The 12,045-nt window shown below is 36.7% G+C and overlaps 1 pseudogene; it reads left to right on the forward strand.

Annotated features, from left to right (window-relative positions):
* The first annotated feature begins 4,511 nt into the window (after positions 1–4,511).
* Positions 4,512–8,159, forward strand: LOC106328760 (annotated as a pseudogene).
* Positions 8,160–12,045: the final 3,886 nt, after the last annotated feature.

Here is a 12,045-nt window from a genome sequence, read left to right on the forward strand (position 1 = left end):
GCTCACCGAACTACGTCGAAGACGGGCTGCGGGGCGGGGTTCATCTTCGACCATAAAAAAAAATTAATACATCAAAAATCTTTTCAAATCATTTCTATTTTTAATGTTTTCATTTATATATTTACAAAAGGTTTTATAAACGTTTTAAGAAAAACTATTAAACCTTTTATTATACATAGTTTATTACTAGAAACTTATAAAAAATAATAAAAATTTTAAATTTTTTTATTATACATGATTTATACATATATATATATATATGTATACACAATTATAAAAAATTTATTAATGTAGAAAAATGTTGTTAAATATTTTAAAATTTTTTAAAAAACGTTTTATTATACATAATTAGTTTATATATATTAAATTTAAACTAATCATTTGCATAGGGTAATATGATATATGACTCACATAACTACGAAGCCACGCAGCAAATCCGTTATCTCTAAGTTGTCGAAGCTCATCTTCTGTTGCATGCCTGTGAGTCATACGCAACTCCGCCATATATACACTATATACAAAAATATTATCAATATGAAATAAATTTATTGAATATTAATCTAACAATAAATGAATAAATATTTTTACCTCTCATATTGTAGAACATCTTCACAGTTGGTGAGCAAATATGTTTGCAAATGAGCGTTCTCAGTGTCCGTAAGTCTCCGCTTCGTGAATTTTCCACTAAGTCGTCCTATTTCCTTGAACATGCTTGGGACAGTAACATGATATGTTGCTCTCTCCCCTCTATCATCATGCCGAGCAGGTCTTCAGTGTTTTGTATGCACTTCTGATGGAAAATAATTTTCAGCAAAGATTGCAGTTTCTTCATTGATCACCTGTGCCACTATAGATCCTTCCACCCTGCTTTGATTTTTGACCATCTTCTTCAGATGATGCATATAACGCTCAAAAATATACATCCATCTGTACTGCACAGGACCACCAAGTTCCAATTCTCTTGCGAGATGAATAGCAAGATGTTCCATTACATCAAAGAATGATGGAGGAAATATCTTCTCAAGGTTGCACATGCTGACTGGTGCGTTTGTCTCCAAATTATTAATACCCTCATCAGTCACTACTCTGCTGCATAAGTCGCGGAAGAAAACACTAATCCCTACATAGATAAAAGACATAATTTTCGTAAGTATTAAGCTTTTATAAGCATAATTGTTAAATATAAAAATAAATTAAATTGTAAAAATATAAGATACCCGCAATTGCTTCATGAACATTACGTAGCAATAATGCTGAAAAAGCAAACGGAAGGAGGCGCTGCATAATTACATGACAATCATGACTCTTCAAGCCAGTAAACTTTCCTTCGCTTCTATCAACGCAGTTCCCCAAATTTGATGCATATCCGTCAGGAAATTTCACCTTATCTGTAATCCAATCAAAGAACTCTTCTTTTCTAGCACCACCCAGCCGATAAATGGGAAAAGGGGCCGTACCGTTCTCATCAACGTGAAGTTCAGAACGATCACAAATATCGACTAAATCCAACCTTGACTTCAAATTATCCTTCGTTTTACCTTGGATGTTAAGGACTGTGTTCATCAGATTATCGAAGAAGTTCTTCTCAATATGCATGACATCTAAATTATGCCGCAATAGATGACTCTCCCAATATGGTAGATCCCAGAAAATACTCTTTTTGTGCCAGTTATGTAGCTCTCCAACCGCATTGACTCGAATGTTTTCATGTCCACCTACATCTGGCGTCCTTTCTGCATCAAAATACCTAAACTGCTTCAACAAATCTTTCCCACTAACTTCCTCAGGTGGACCATCAAACACCTGCTTGTTCTTCGTAAACGAAGTCTTACTCCTGCGGTATGGATGATCAGGTGGTAGAAATCGTCTGTGACAGTCAAACCAACACGTTTTCCTTCCGTTCTTTAGTTGGAAAGCATCTGTGTCATCTTGACAATATGGACATGATAGCTTCCCATGTGTTGTCCATCCAGATAACATACCATATGCTGGAAAGTCACTTATTGTCCACATAAGTACTGCCCGCATCTGAAAGTTTTCTTTGCGCGAAACATCGTATGTCTCAAAACCATGCGCCCATAGTTGTTGCAACTCATATATTAGTGGTTGAAGAAACACATCTAGTGATCTTTTAGGATGATCTGGCCCGGGGACGAGAATTGAGAGAAACAAAAACTCTCGTCGCATGCACAAGCTCGGCCGTAAGTTGTACGGTGTCACAATAACTGGCCATAGAGAATACTGCCTTCCATGCTTTCCAAATGGGCTGAAACCATCAGTAGATAATCCAAGATAAACATTTCTTCTCTCTTCCGCAAATTCTGGATATGTTGACTGGAAATGTTTCCAAGCCTTTGCATCTGAAGGATGTCTAATCTCACCATTTGTGGAATGCTCTGCATGCCATCTCATTGCTTTTGCTGTGCGCTCACACTGATACAACCTCTTCAATCTTTCCGTCAAAGGCAAATACCACATTCTTTTGAATGGGATCGGAACTCTTCCCCTCGTCTCCTGATAACGAGGTTTCCCACAAAATTTGCATACATTCCGTGTCTCATCCGCTCTCCAGTAGATCATGCAGTTGTCAATACATACATCTATCACTTCATACGGTAGTTGAAGACCTGCAACAAGTTTCTGAACCTCGTAGTATGAACCCGGTGCAAGGTTATCCTCAGGTAGAATACCTTTGACAAAATCAGTAATCGCATCCATACATTCTTCAGCAAAATTATAGTCTGTCTTAATACCCATTAATCTAGTTGCAGATGATAAGACTGAATGACCATCCCTACAATTTTGATACAAAGGTTGTTTTCCTGCATCCAACATGTCAAAAAAACTCCTAGACTCGGGGTTTGGTTCTTCCCCTCTATAATGATCATGTACCATCTGCTCAGTACCTACACCATAATCTATATCCGTTCTAGATTCTTCTAACCTAATATCAGGCTGAAGTTCACTAACAGGCTGAGGTTCCCTAGTACTACCATATTCATAACCAGTTTCCCCATGAAGGTACCAAACTTTATAATTACGTGAACACCAGAAGAAGATGAAACACCAGCATCATATGTTGTCTTAGAATGACTTTTCCTTGTGAATGCATATCCTCGCGTACAAAATTTAGGATATGATTTGACCACATAGTTTGGTCCCTGCACAAATTCGCGTTTCCAATCATCGAACACAAGACCTCTGGCCAAACCATCATTCACTTATAAATTAAAAACATATATGATTGAAAAGTTAATTAGTTTATATTAAATTTAAACTACTCATTTGCATAGGGTAATATGATATATGACTCACATAACTACGAACGATAATAAACTTCTGAAGACATGATTTTCACGGAATTGTTATGACTAAAGAGAATGAAGAGAGAATGAAGTGTGAATGAGTTGAATGAGGAGGGGCTGTATTTATAGGAAATTGCTTACGACCCTCCGACGAAATTCCGACGGATGTAAAGAGATCCGTCGGAATTCCGTCGGTATTTTCCAATCTCAAACGGCTATACAACGGTCATATATATTTGTCGGCAACGGTCATATGGTTCGTCGGAAATTCGTCGGAAAATTCCGACGGAATACCGACGACTGTACTGTTAATCGGAATCTCGTCGGAAGTTCGTCGGTATATTCCGACGACCCATGTTTCGTCGGAATTCCGTCGGAAATGGCCGACGGAATTCCGACAACTTCAAATTTTTGGTTTTCGTCGGAAATTGGTCGGTAATCCGTCACAAACGTCCGACGACATTGATGTCCGTCGGAATCTCCGTCGGAATTCGGCGTGTTTTCTTGTAGTGACCACACATATTTTGTATTCTTGATTTAACCTTTTTTAAAGAGACCTAAACATTTATAAATTATAACATACATTAAACATATATAGTATAATATTTAAAATAGAATTTAGAAATAATAAAATTTAAAATGATTTTATTTTTAAGATTTTCTAAAATAATCTACTAATTATCACAGGAGTGTCCAATCCAGTGAGACCAAATCAATTAAAACCGATCTAAACTGAAATAGAGAAAATGGTTTAGATTTGGTAAATATCGAATAAACCAAATGTATATTAATTCTAAGAAACTGCAGTACATATGGTTTTAGTATATAAATCGATCAAACCGAAGAAACTGATTAATTACAATATATAAGTAGAAAAATAAAAATAATCACAAAATATTAAATAGTATAAAATTTAGATAGATAAATAGTAATCGCTCTGTTTCATATTAAGTATCTTTCTAGCATTTTTTTATTGTTAAATAAAAAGTGTCATTTTAGAATTTTAATGCAAAATTTATTTACTTTTCAGTTAAAATTAATTGCAAAGTGCATTGATTTTATAAATAATTTTATTTATCTCAAATGTTACTTATCAAATACGTGTAATTAAAAAAAAATTAATTATATTTCATTCACAAAGTGCGACACGTATTTAGAAACAGGCAGGCAGGGAGTATTATTGCGAGGCTGGTCGCACCAACCCAAGCCCAGTGTAAAGCGAATCGGGTCAAACCTGTGGGGATTAATTCTGAAACCCTTACTTGGCCTTTCTTTGTCAATTGGGCAAAGCGTAACTCTCAGGTGCGTGTGCTCTCCACTGGTTCCTCGAAGCTCATTCGAAATCTCTCAATCATCTCAGGTTCTTATCTCGAATTATCCTCCGTTTTCTCGTCGTGGGATAGTTTCATTCCATGTTCAAATGATTTTCGATAGCTGTAAATCAGATTTGTCCCTTTGTAGCTGATTAGGTGAATTTGGAATGTAGTTTGACACTTTGGGTAATAAATAATTTGGAGTGTCTTAGTGAGTAACCAAATCATTGTTGGTGCTTGTCTATAGTTGTAGATTCATTTGGTGCTTGTTCTTAAGCGATTAGTCTTCATTTTGATGCCACAGTAATAGTTTTCGCAAATCGTCCCATTAAAACCATTATTCCGATTGTGTAGAAATATGTTGAATCTTTGTCAGGCAGTTAAACTATGGAGTTTATCTGTTATGTAGATATTTTTGAGAGATGGCAGATCGATTGACACGTATTGCAATTGTGAGTTCGGACCGTTGCAAGCCTAAGAAATGTCGCCAAGAGTGCAAGAAGAGCTGTCCCGTCGTCAAGACAGGTGCCTCTTTCTCTTACTCCGATACTGAATTGTTACTGTTCTGTGATTGGTTGGTTGTCATTAATCACTGCATATGCCTCGTTTAGTGAAGCCTTTTACTGACTTGCTGTTTTTGTTATATGACTCTTAATATGTCAGTGCCACTCTTATACATTTAACCAAATGTACATTACAGGAAAACTTTGTATTGAGGTGACTGTTGGTTCCAAGCTTGCTTTTATCTCTGAGGAGTTGTGCATTGGTTGCGGTATTTGAGTCAAGGTATCTCTGCATACCAAATAATATACATCTTCCGTACAAATAACCAAAGCTGGGAAACTAAACACTTTCTGTTGTCTTTGCAGAAATGCCCTTTTGAAGCTATTCAGATTATCAATCTTCCCAGAGACTTGGAGAAAGATACGACCCATCGCTATGGGGCCAACACTTTCAAGTTGCACAGGTTTGCTTATCTACTCCAGTTTCCTTTTAGAAAATTGATTCCTCTGCTAGTGTTATGACAATGTAATCTCTGTCTTTATTTCCAGGCTGCCAGTTCCAAGGCCAGGGCAAGTCCTTGGGTTTGTTGGCACCAATGGTATTGGAAAATCAACCGCTCTGAAAATTTTGGCAGGGAAGCTCAAACCAAATTTGGGCCGTTTCACTGTAATAGTCTTTCCTGAGCTTTATCTGAAGATTGCATATCTCTTGACTTGTTGATTTTTTTTTTTAATTATATTTTTTCTTCTTCTTTTGCAGAATCCTCCAGACTGGCAAGAAATCTTGACTCACTTCCGTGGGTCAGAACTTCAAAACTACTTCACCCGTATTCTAGAAGATAATCTAAAGGTATAATGCAAATTGACCTTATAATTTGTTTCCAGAGAGTGTTCATTTAATGACACACTGGGTGTTCATGATAGGCCATTATAAAGCCTCAGTATGTGGACCACATCCCAAAAGCTGTTCGAGGCAATGTTGGAGAGGTCCTTGACCAGAAGGACGAGAGAAACAAGAAGGCAGAGCTCTGTGCTGATCTGGAGCTGAACCAGGTCATTGATCGTGCTGTTGAGAATTTGTCTGGTGGTGAGCTGCAGAGGTTTGCCATCGCTGTTGTTGCCATACAAAACGCTGAGATTTACATGTTTGATGAGCCGTCTAGTTACCTTGATGTTAAGCAAAGACTTAAAGCTGCTCAAGTTGTTCGTTCTCTCCTGAGGCCTAACAGGTTTGATATTTTCATCTCCTGATTGTTTTAGAATAAGATGCTGACAATGTTTTCCTTTTCTCCTCAGCTACGTCATTGTGGTGGAGCATGATCTCAGTGTTCTTGACTACTTGTCGGATTTTATTTGCTGTCTGTATGGGAAACCAGGAGCCTATGGTGTCGCGACTCTCCCTTTCTCTGTCAGAGAAGGAATCAACATTTTCTTGGCTGGGTTTGTCCCCACTGAAAATTTACGTTTTAGAGATGAATCGCTGACCTTCAAGGTAAACTTTTTTGATTGTTCTTAGTGGTAACGAACATTGTTTCCTTAATGAGTTCTTCATTTGTTCGAAGGTTGCTGAGACTCCACAAGAAAGTGCTGAAGAAATACAGTCGTACGCTAGGTACAAATACCCTACGATGACCAAAACTCAAGGATCCTTCAGGTTGAAAGTGACGGAAGGTGAATTCACCGACTCTCAGATTATTGTAATGCTTGGGGAGAATGGTACAGGGAAGACAACATTTATCCGAATGCTGGTATTCTCTTGCTTCGTTATATCCTGTCTTGGTTAAGTTTCTGTAAGTGCTGGACTCCTAAACTTGGTAATTTATGCAGGCGGGTTTGTTGAAACCTGACGAGACAGAAGAGTCAGACATAGAGATACCAGAATTCAATGTTTCTTACAAGCCACAAAAGATCAGCCCCAAGTTTCAGAATTCAGTTAGACACTTGCTACACCAAAAGATTCGAGATTCATACATGCATCCTCAATTCGTGTCGGACGTGATGAAACCACTTCAGATTGAGCAGTTGATGGATCAAGAAGTTGTCAATCTCTCTGGAGGAGAGTTGCAAAGGGTTGCATTAGCTCTGTGCCTCGGAAAGGTCAGCATTTTGTTAACATAGCAGTTTTGTCTTGGTCTCAGTGATCTCATGCATACACAAACTTGGAATTGAATTTCTGCAGCCTGCGGATATCTACCTGATCGATGAGCCGAGTGCGTATCTGGATTCAGAGCAACGTATTGTGGCTTCTAAAGTCATTAAGCGGTTCATTCTCCACGCAAAGAAAACTGCATTTATAGTCGAGCATGACTTTATAATGGCAACATATCTCGCAGACCGAGTCATTGTCTATGAAGGACAGCCATCCATTGACTGTATTGCAAACTGTCCTCAATCACTGCTCAGTGGAATGAATCTGTTTCTATCTGTAAGTCTCATATTCATCTCTTAGCTGCACTGTGGGGGCAAGAAAAAAGGATGTTTGGTGCTAATGATTTTACATTTATGTCTGCAGCATCTGAACATCACATTCAGAAGAGATCCCACCAATTTCAGACCAAGGATCAACAAATTAGAGTCGACTAAAGACAGGGAGCAAAAGTCTGCTGGCTTGTACTATTACTTGGATGATTAAGACGTCTATCATGAGGTTCTTAATCTCTAAAATCCAATCTTTGTCTTATCACACAGCATTTTATGGAGAGCCAATTTCTGAAATGTTTGTTTTTTGTCTCGTTGATCGATTCACAGAACATAAGAGGCATGGTCTGGATAAAAACATTGTCTGAATTCCATGAAGGTCTTTTGCTCTGAGGAAGTTGATCTATGAGTTCGGGATGCTCTGTGTTCCTTGCCTGTTTCTCTTCTCAAGCTTTTGATTGTTTGTTCATCAGTTTTGCTTCTCAGGTTTTTCATTAACTGAGTAATAGTAGTTCCTAAATTTTCTTAACCTTTATGGGCTTTTGTACTTTCTGAGTTGTTTATTTACTGTTGTAATGATATTTTGGATTTTGCAAGGAAGGTACTGCCTATTGTTATTACTGCTTCTCACCAGTCACCACAGCCTAAAGTATTCACTCGTATAGTTAAAATTTCAAAAAACACTATCCAACACTAATGTCAATAATACCAACTAGGGAGCTCCTTCCAAACCTCTTAAACCAACATATGTAGTTGACAATGAGATGTAGTAAGATGCATTGGCGGTTTCGTTTCAAACAAAACTTATGCAACTTCTTTCTTCAACCTTTTGTCTCCATGATAGTTACAAGCACTTAGCAAAGTACCCCCATACACCTGCTTTCTGTGATTTTCCGATCCCTCTGATGAACTCATGAGCTTCTCTTAGCTTCCCTGCCTGGCCAAGCATGTCAACAACGCAAACCCGATGATCGGTAAATGGTTTCACCCGTTAGGTTGTAATAACTGACATCTTAGACCTTCTGACTATAGACATTATACACTGTGATTTTCAACTGGATCTTTCATTGGGCCTAATTCACTGGGCTTTTTTTTTAAAATATAAGAATGAATCGTAAATGAGAAATTTAGAAGTGATGTGGATAACGATTTAACTAACACGATCGAGGCGTTTTGCTTATTTTTTAACTATCTTTTGCTTATTTTTTAACTATCTTTTTATTTTAATTAGTCTTTATCTTTTCAAATCAAATCTGCCATCATGATGAATTGAATAAAATTATTTGTTTCAGAATTTTATTTTACCACTTTTGCTCGACTATATTTTTTTTTAAATCTTAGTTAGTGTTTATATTTTCTGGACTACTCTTTCTCACAAGAACTTTAAACCCACTAATGTCAATAATACCAACCAGGGAGCTCCTTCCAAACCTCTTAAACCAACATATGTAGTTGACAATGAGATGTAGTAAGATGCATTGGCGGTTTCGTTTCAAACAAAACTTATGCAACTTCTTTCTTCAACTTTGTGTCTCCATGATAGTTACAACTTACAAGCACTTAGCAAAGTACCCCCATAAACCTGCTTTTTGTGATTCTCCGATCCCTTTGATGAACTCATGAGCTTCTCTTAGCTTCCCTGCCTGGCCAAGCATGTCAACAACGCAAATCCGATGATCGGTAAATGGTTTCACCCGTTAGGTTGTGATAACTGACATCTTAGACCTTCCGACTATAGACATTAGACACTGTGATTTTCAACTGGATCTTTCATTGGGCCTAAATCACTGGGCTTTTTTTTTTTAAATATAAGAATGAATCGTAAATTAGAAATTTAGAAGTGATGTGGATAAAATCGATTTAACTAACACGATCGAGGCGTTTTGCTTATTTTTTAACTATCTTTTTATTTTAGTTAGTCTATCTTTTCAAATCAAATCTGCCATCATGATGAATTGAATCAAATTATTTGTTTCAGAATTTTATTTTACCACTTTTGCTCAACTATTTTTTTTGTTCAAATAACAATTAATGTGAAGCAGGGTCAGGAGGCTCGTGGGATTGACGTGAGGGGGTAGGGTAAACCCCCCCCCCCCAAATTAATCAAATAAAACCTTGATGTCCTATTCGATTTGTCATTGATTAGCCATCTACTACATTTTTTGGATTTAATACGCTTCTTAATAATTTTCATGTTTGTGATGTATGTTGGTGTGATTTAATGATTTGTACATAATGTTTACAATTAAGACTAACTTTCTGATCATGCATGATTTGTCAAGTGTTGGATTATCGGATATAGATGAAAATGCGCGCTTGAGTCTAGTTATTGAGTAGAGGGTCTAATTAAGCCAACCAAGAGATATAAGTATGATAGTAAATTCCTTTATGAACACCGTTTATGTGTTAATTTAATTGTTCATTAGGAACTTCTAGTGCCAATAAAATAGGACAAGATTTGGGTTCACCTCCTGTGGTGAATTATCTAATTCACCTCAACCTTCTAAACCAATTAAAATGCCACGTAGGATTAAGTAAAAAAAAAATAGAAAAAAAGAAAAACAGTTGAAAAATAAAATACGTCGGCTTCTTCTTCTTCATCCCCACATAAAAGATATGAAGCTTCATTTGTGAAGCTTTGAGTCTCTTATTATGTGTTTTCAAATACAATTCTATACCCTAAATCCAAATCCTATACCCTAAACTCAAACTGTAAACCCTCAACCCAAACCCAAACCCAAACTGTAAACCCTAGACCCAAACTCAATTGTAAACTCTAAACCCAAACTCAATTGTAAACTCTAAACCCAAACCTAATACATTTAAATAAAGTTTAAAGTTTACGATTTGGGTTTATGATTTAGGGTTTAGAAATTGATGCAGATTATTGTTTGTCTATCTCATAAGAGAACATAATTTGATTGGATTTCGAGAAGATAAAGTCGAAATTAAATTTGAAAGCACAGAATTGGAGACTTAAACTTGACAAATAAAGCTTCATATCTTCTCTGTGAGGATGAAGAAGAAAGAGGCAGAGGCAATAGAGATCACGTTTTCTTCTTTGACAACAACGTCTTTTATATTTTTTTCACATATTTTCCTTGTTTTTTTTTTAATTTTATTTCCTTTTTAACTAATCCTACATGACACTTTAATTGGTGTCGAGAGTCGAGGTGAATTTAAGAGTTCACCACAGGAGGTGAACCCAAGTTTTGTTCAATAAAATATAGGAAATTAGTATTTCCATGGATTAATAGCTAATTCATGATAAGTAGATAAAACCTTATATGTGTTAGGAACTTATATACATATAGACAATCAAGGTCTTATCTGTAGATAGATAAATATTTTTTTTCATAGAATTTGAAAACAGATTTTGCTCTCTGTCCTCATTATGTTTAATGTCATAACTTAGTTTAGGTCTCACGTTCTCAATCTCTAATTAATACTTAAGCTCATTTATAGATAGTTGTAGCTAGGCGTGGGCAATCGGGTGACCATTCGGGTTCGGGTCGGTTCTAATCGGGTTTCGGTTTTTCGGGTTTACAAAAATCAGCCCCAATCGGGTATTATAAAAGTTCGGTTCGGTCTCGGTTCGGGTTCTGTCGGGTTCGGGTCGGATTCTGTAGCACATCCTAAACCCGGTTAAACCCATTTACTTTTCGGGTTCGGTTCTAAACCGGATTTCGGTTGTCCAAACTACTAATACTACCCAAAGTACCTATCCCTATCCGAAAAATGAACCTGTTATCTTGTTTCATGAAACACTTATAGACATAAACTAAAACACACTTCAAAAAAATCAATCAAAGCATGCATTACACAAACACAAGTAATGGTGACGAAGAGTCTATAAGTGTTTCTTCTTTAAGCAACACAAGTTATTTACACAACTATCTCCAAATGAGGACGAAGACTAGAACAAATAATCAACAGAACAGTTGCAATGGTGAAAATAAAACATAAAAGAACCTTTATTAAACTTCAAAAGAAAGCAAACTTGTTCATAATGAACCTTAAAAGCAACACTCGAAACAGAGTACATCTCTAATGAGATCAAAGTTGAAATAAAAAGCAAAGCCAACACCAAAACAGAAACAAAAAAACTTCCAAATTCCAAAGCAATCTTCAGTCTTCAATCCTCACAGTCCCAAACTCTGAAGCGACAAACAAAAGCTTGGGTAAGTACACCAACAATCAAATGAAATGTTAAGAGAAACTAAGATAAACAATACATACCTTTCTCAAGCTTGTCTAGCTGCTCAATTTCAGCTAAAATCTGCTCATTTGTTTGGACTTTCTCAGAGAACTTAATATCAGCTTTCAGCCACTGCTCACTGCACATCAGAACCTCGATCAAGTAATGGGTTAAACAACTCCTATATTGTTCCAAGATTCTACCACTTGTGCTATAAGCACTTTCCGAAGCCACTGATGAAACCTGCATCACAAGTAAATCCTCAACTCAGCTAAGCACTCTAAAACAAAAACAAAAAATTCACTAGC

This window comes from Brassica oleracea, chromosome C3, assembly GCF_000695525.1.
Source record: "Brassica oleracea var. oleracea cultivar TO1000 chromosome C3, BOL, whole genome shotgun sequence".
Taxonomy (NCBI): domain Eukaryota; kingdom Viridiplantae; phylum Streptophyta; class Magnoliopsida; order Brassicales; family Brassicaceae; genus Brassica; species Brassica oleracea.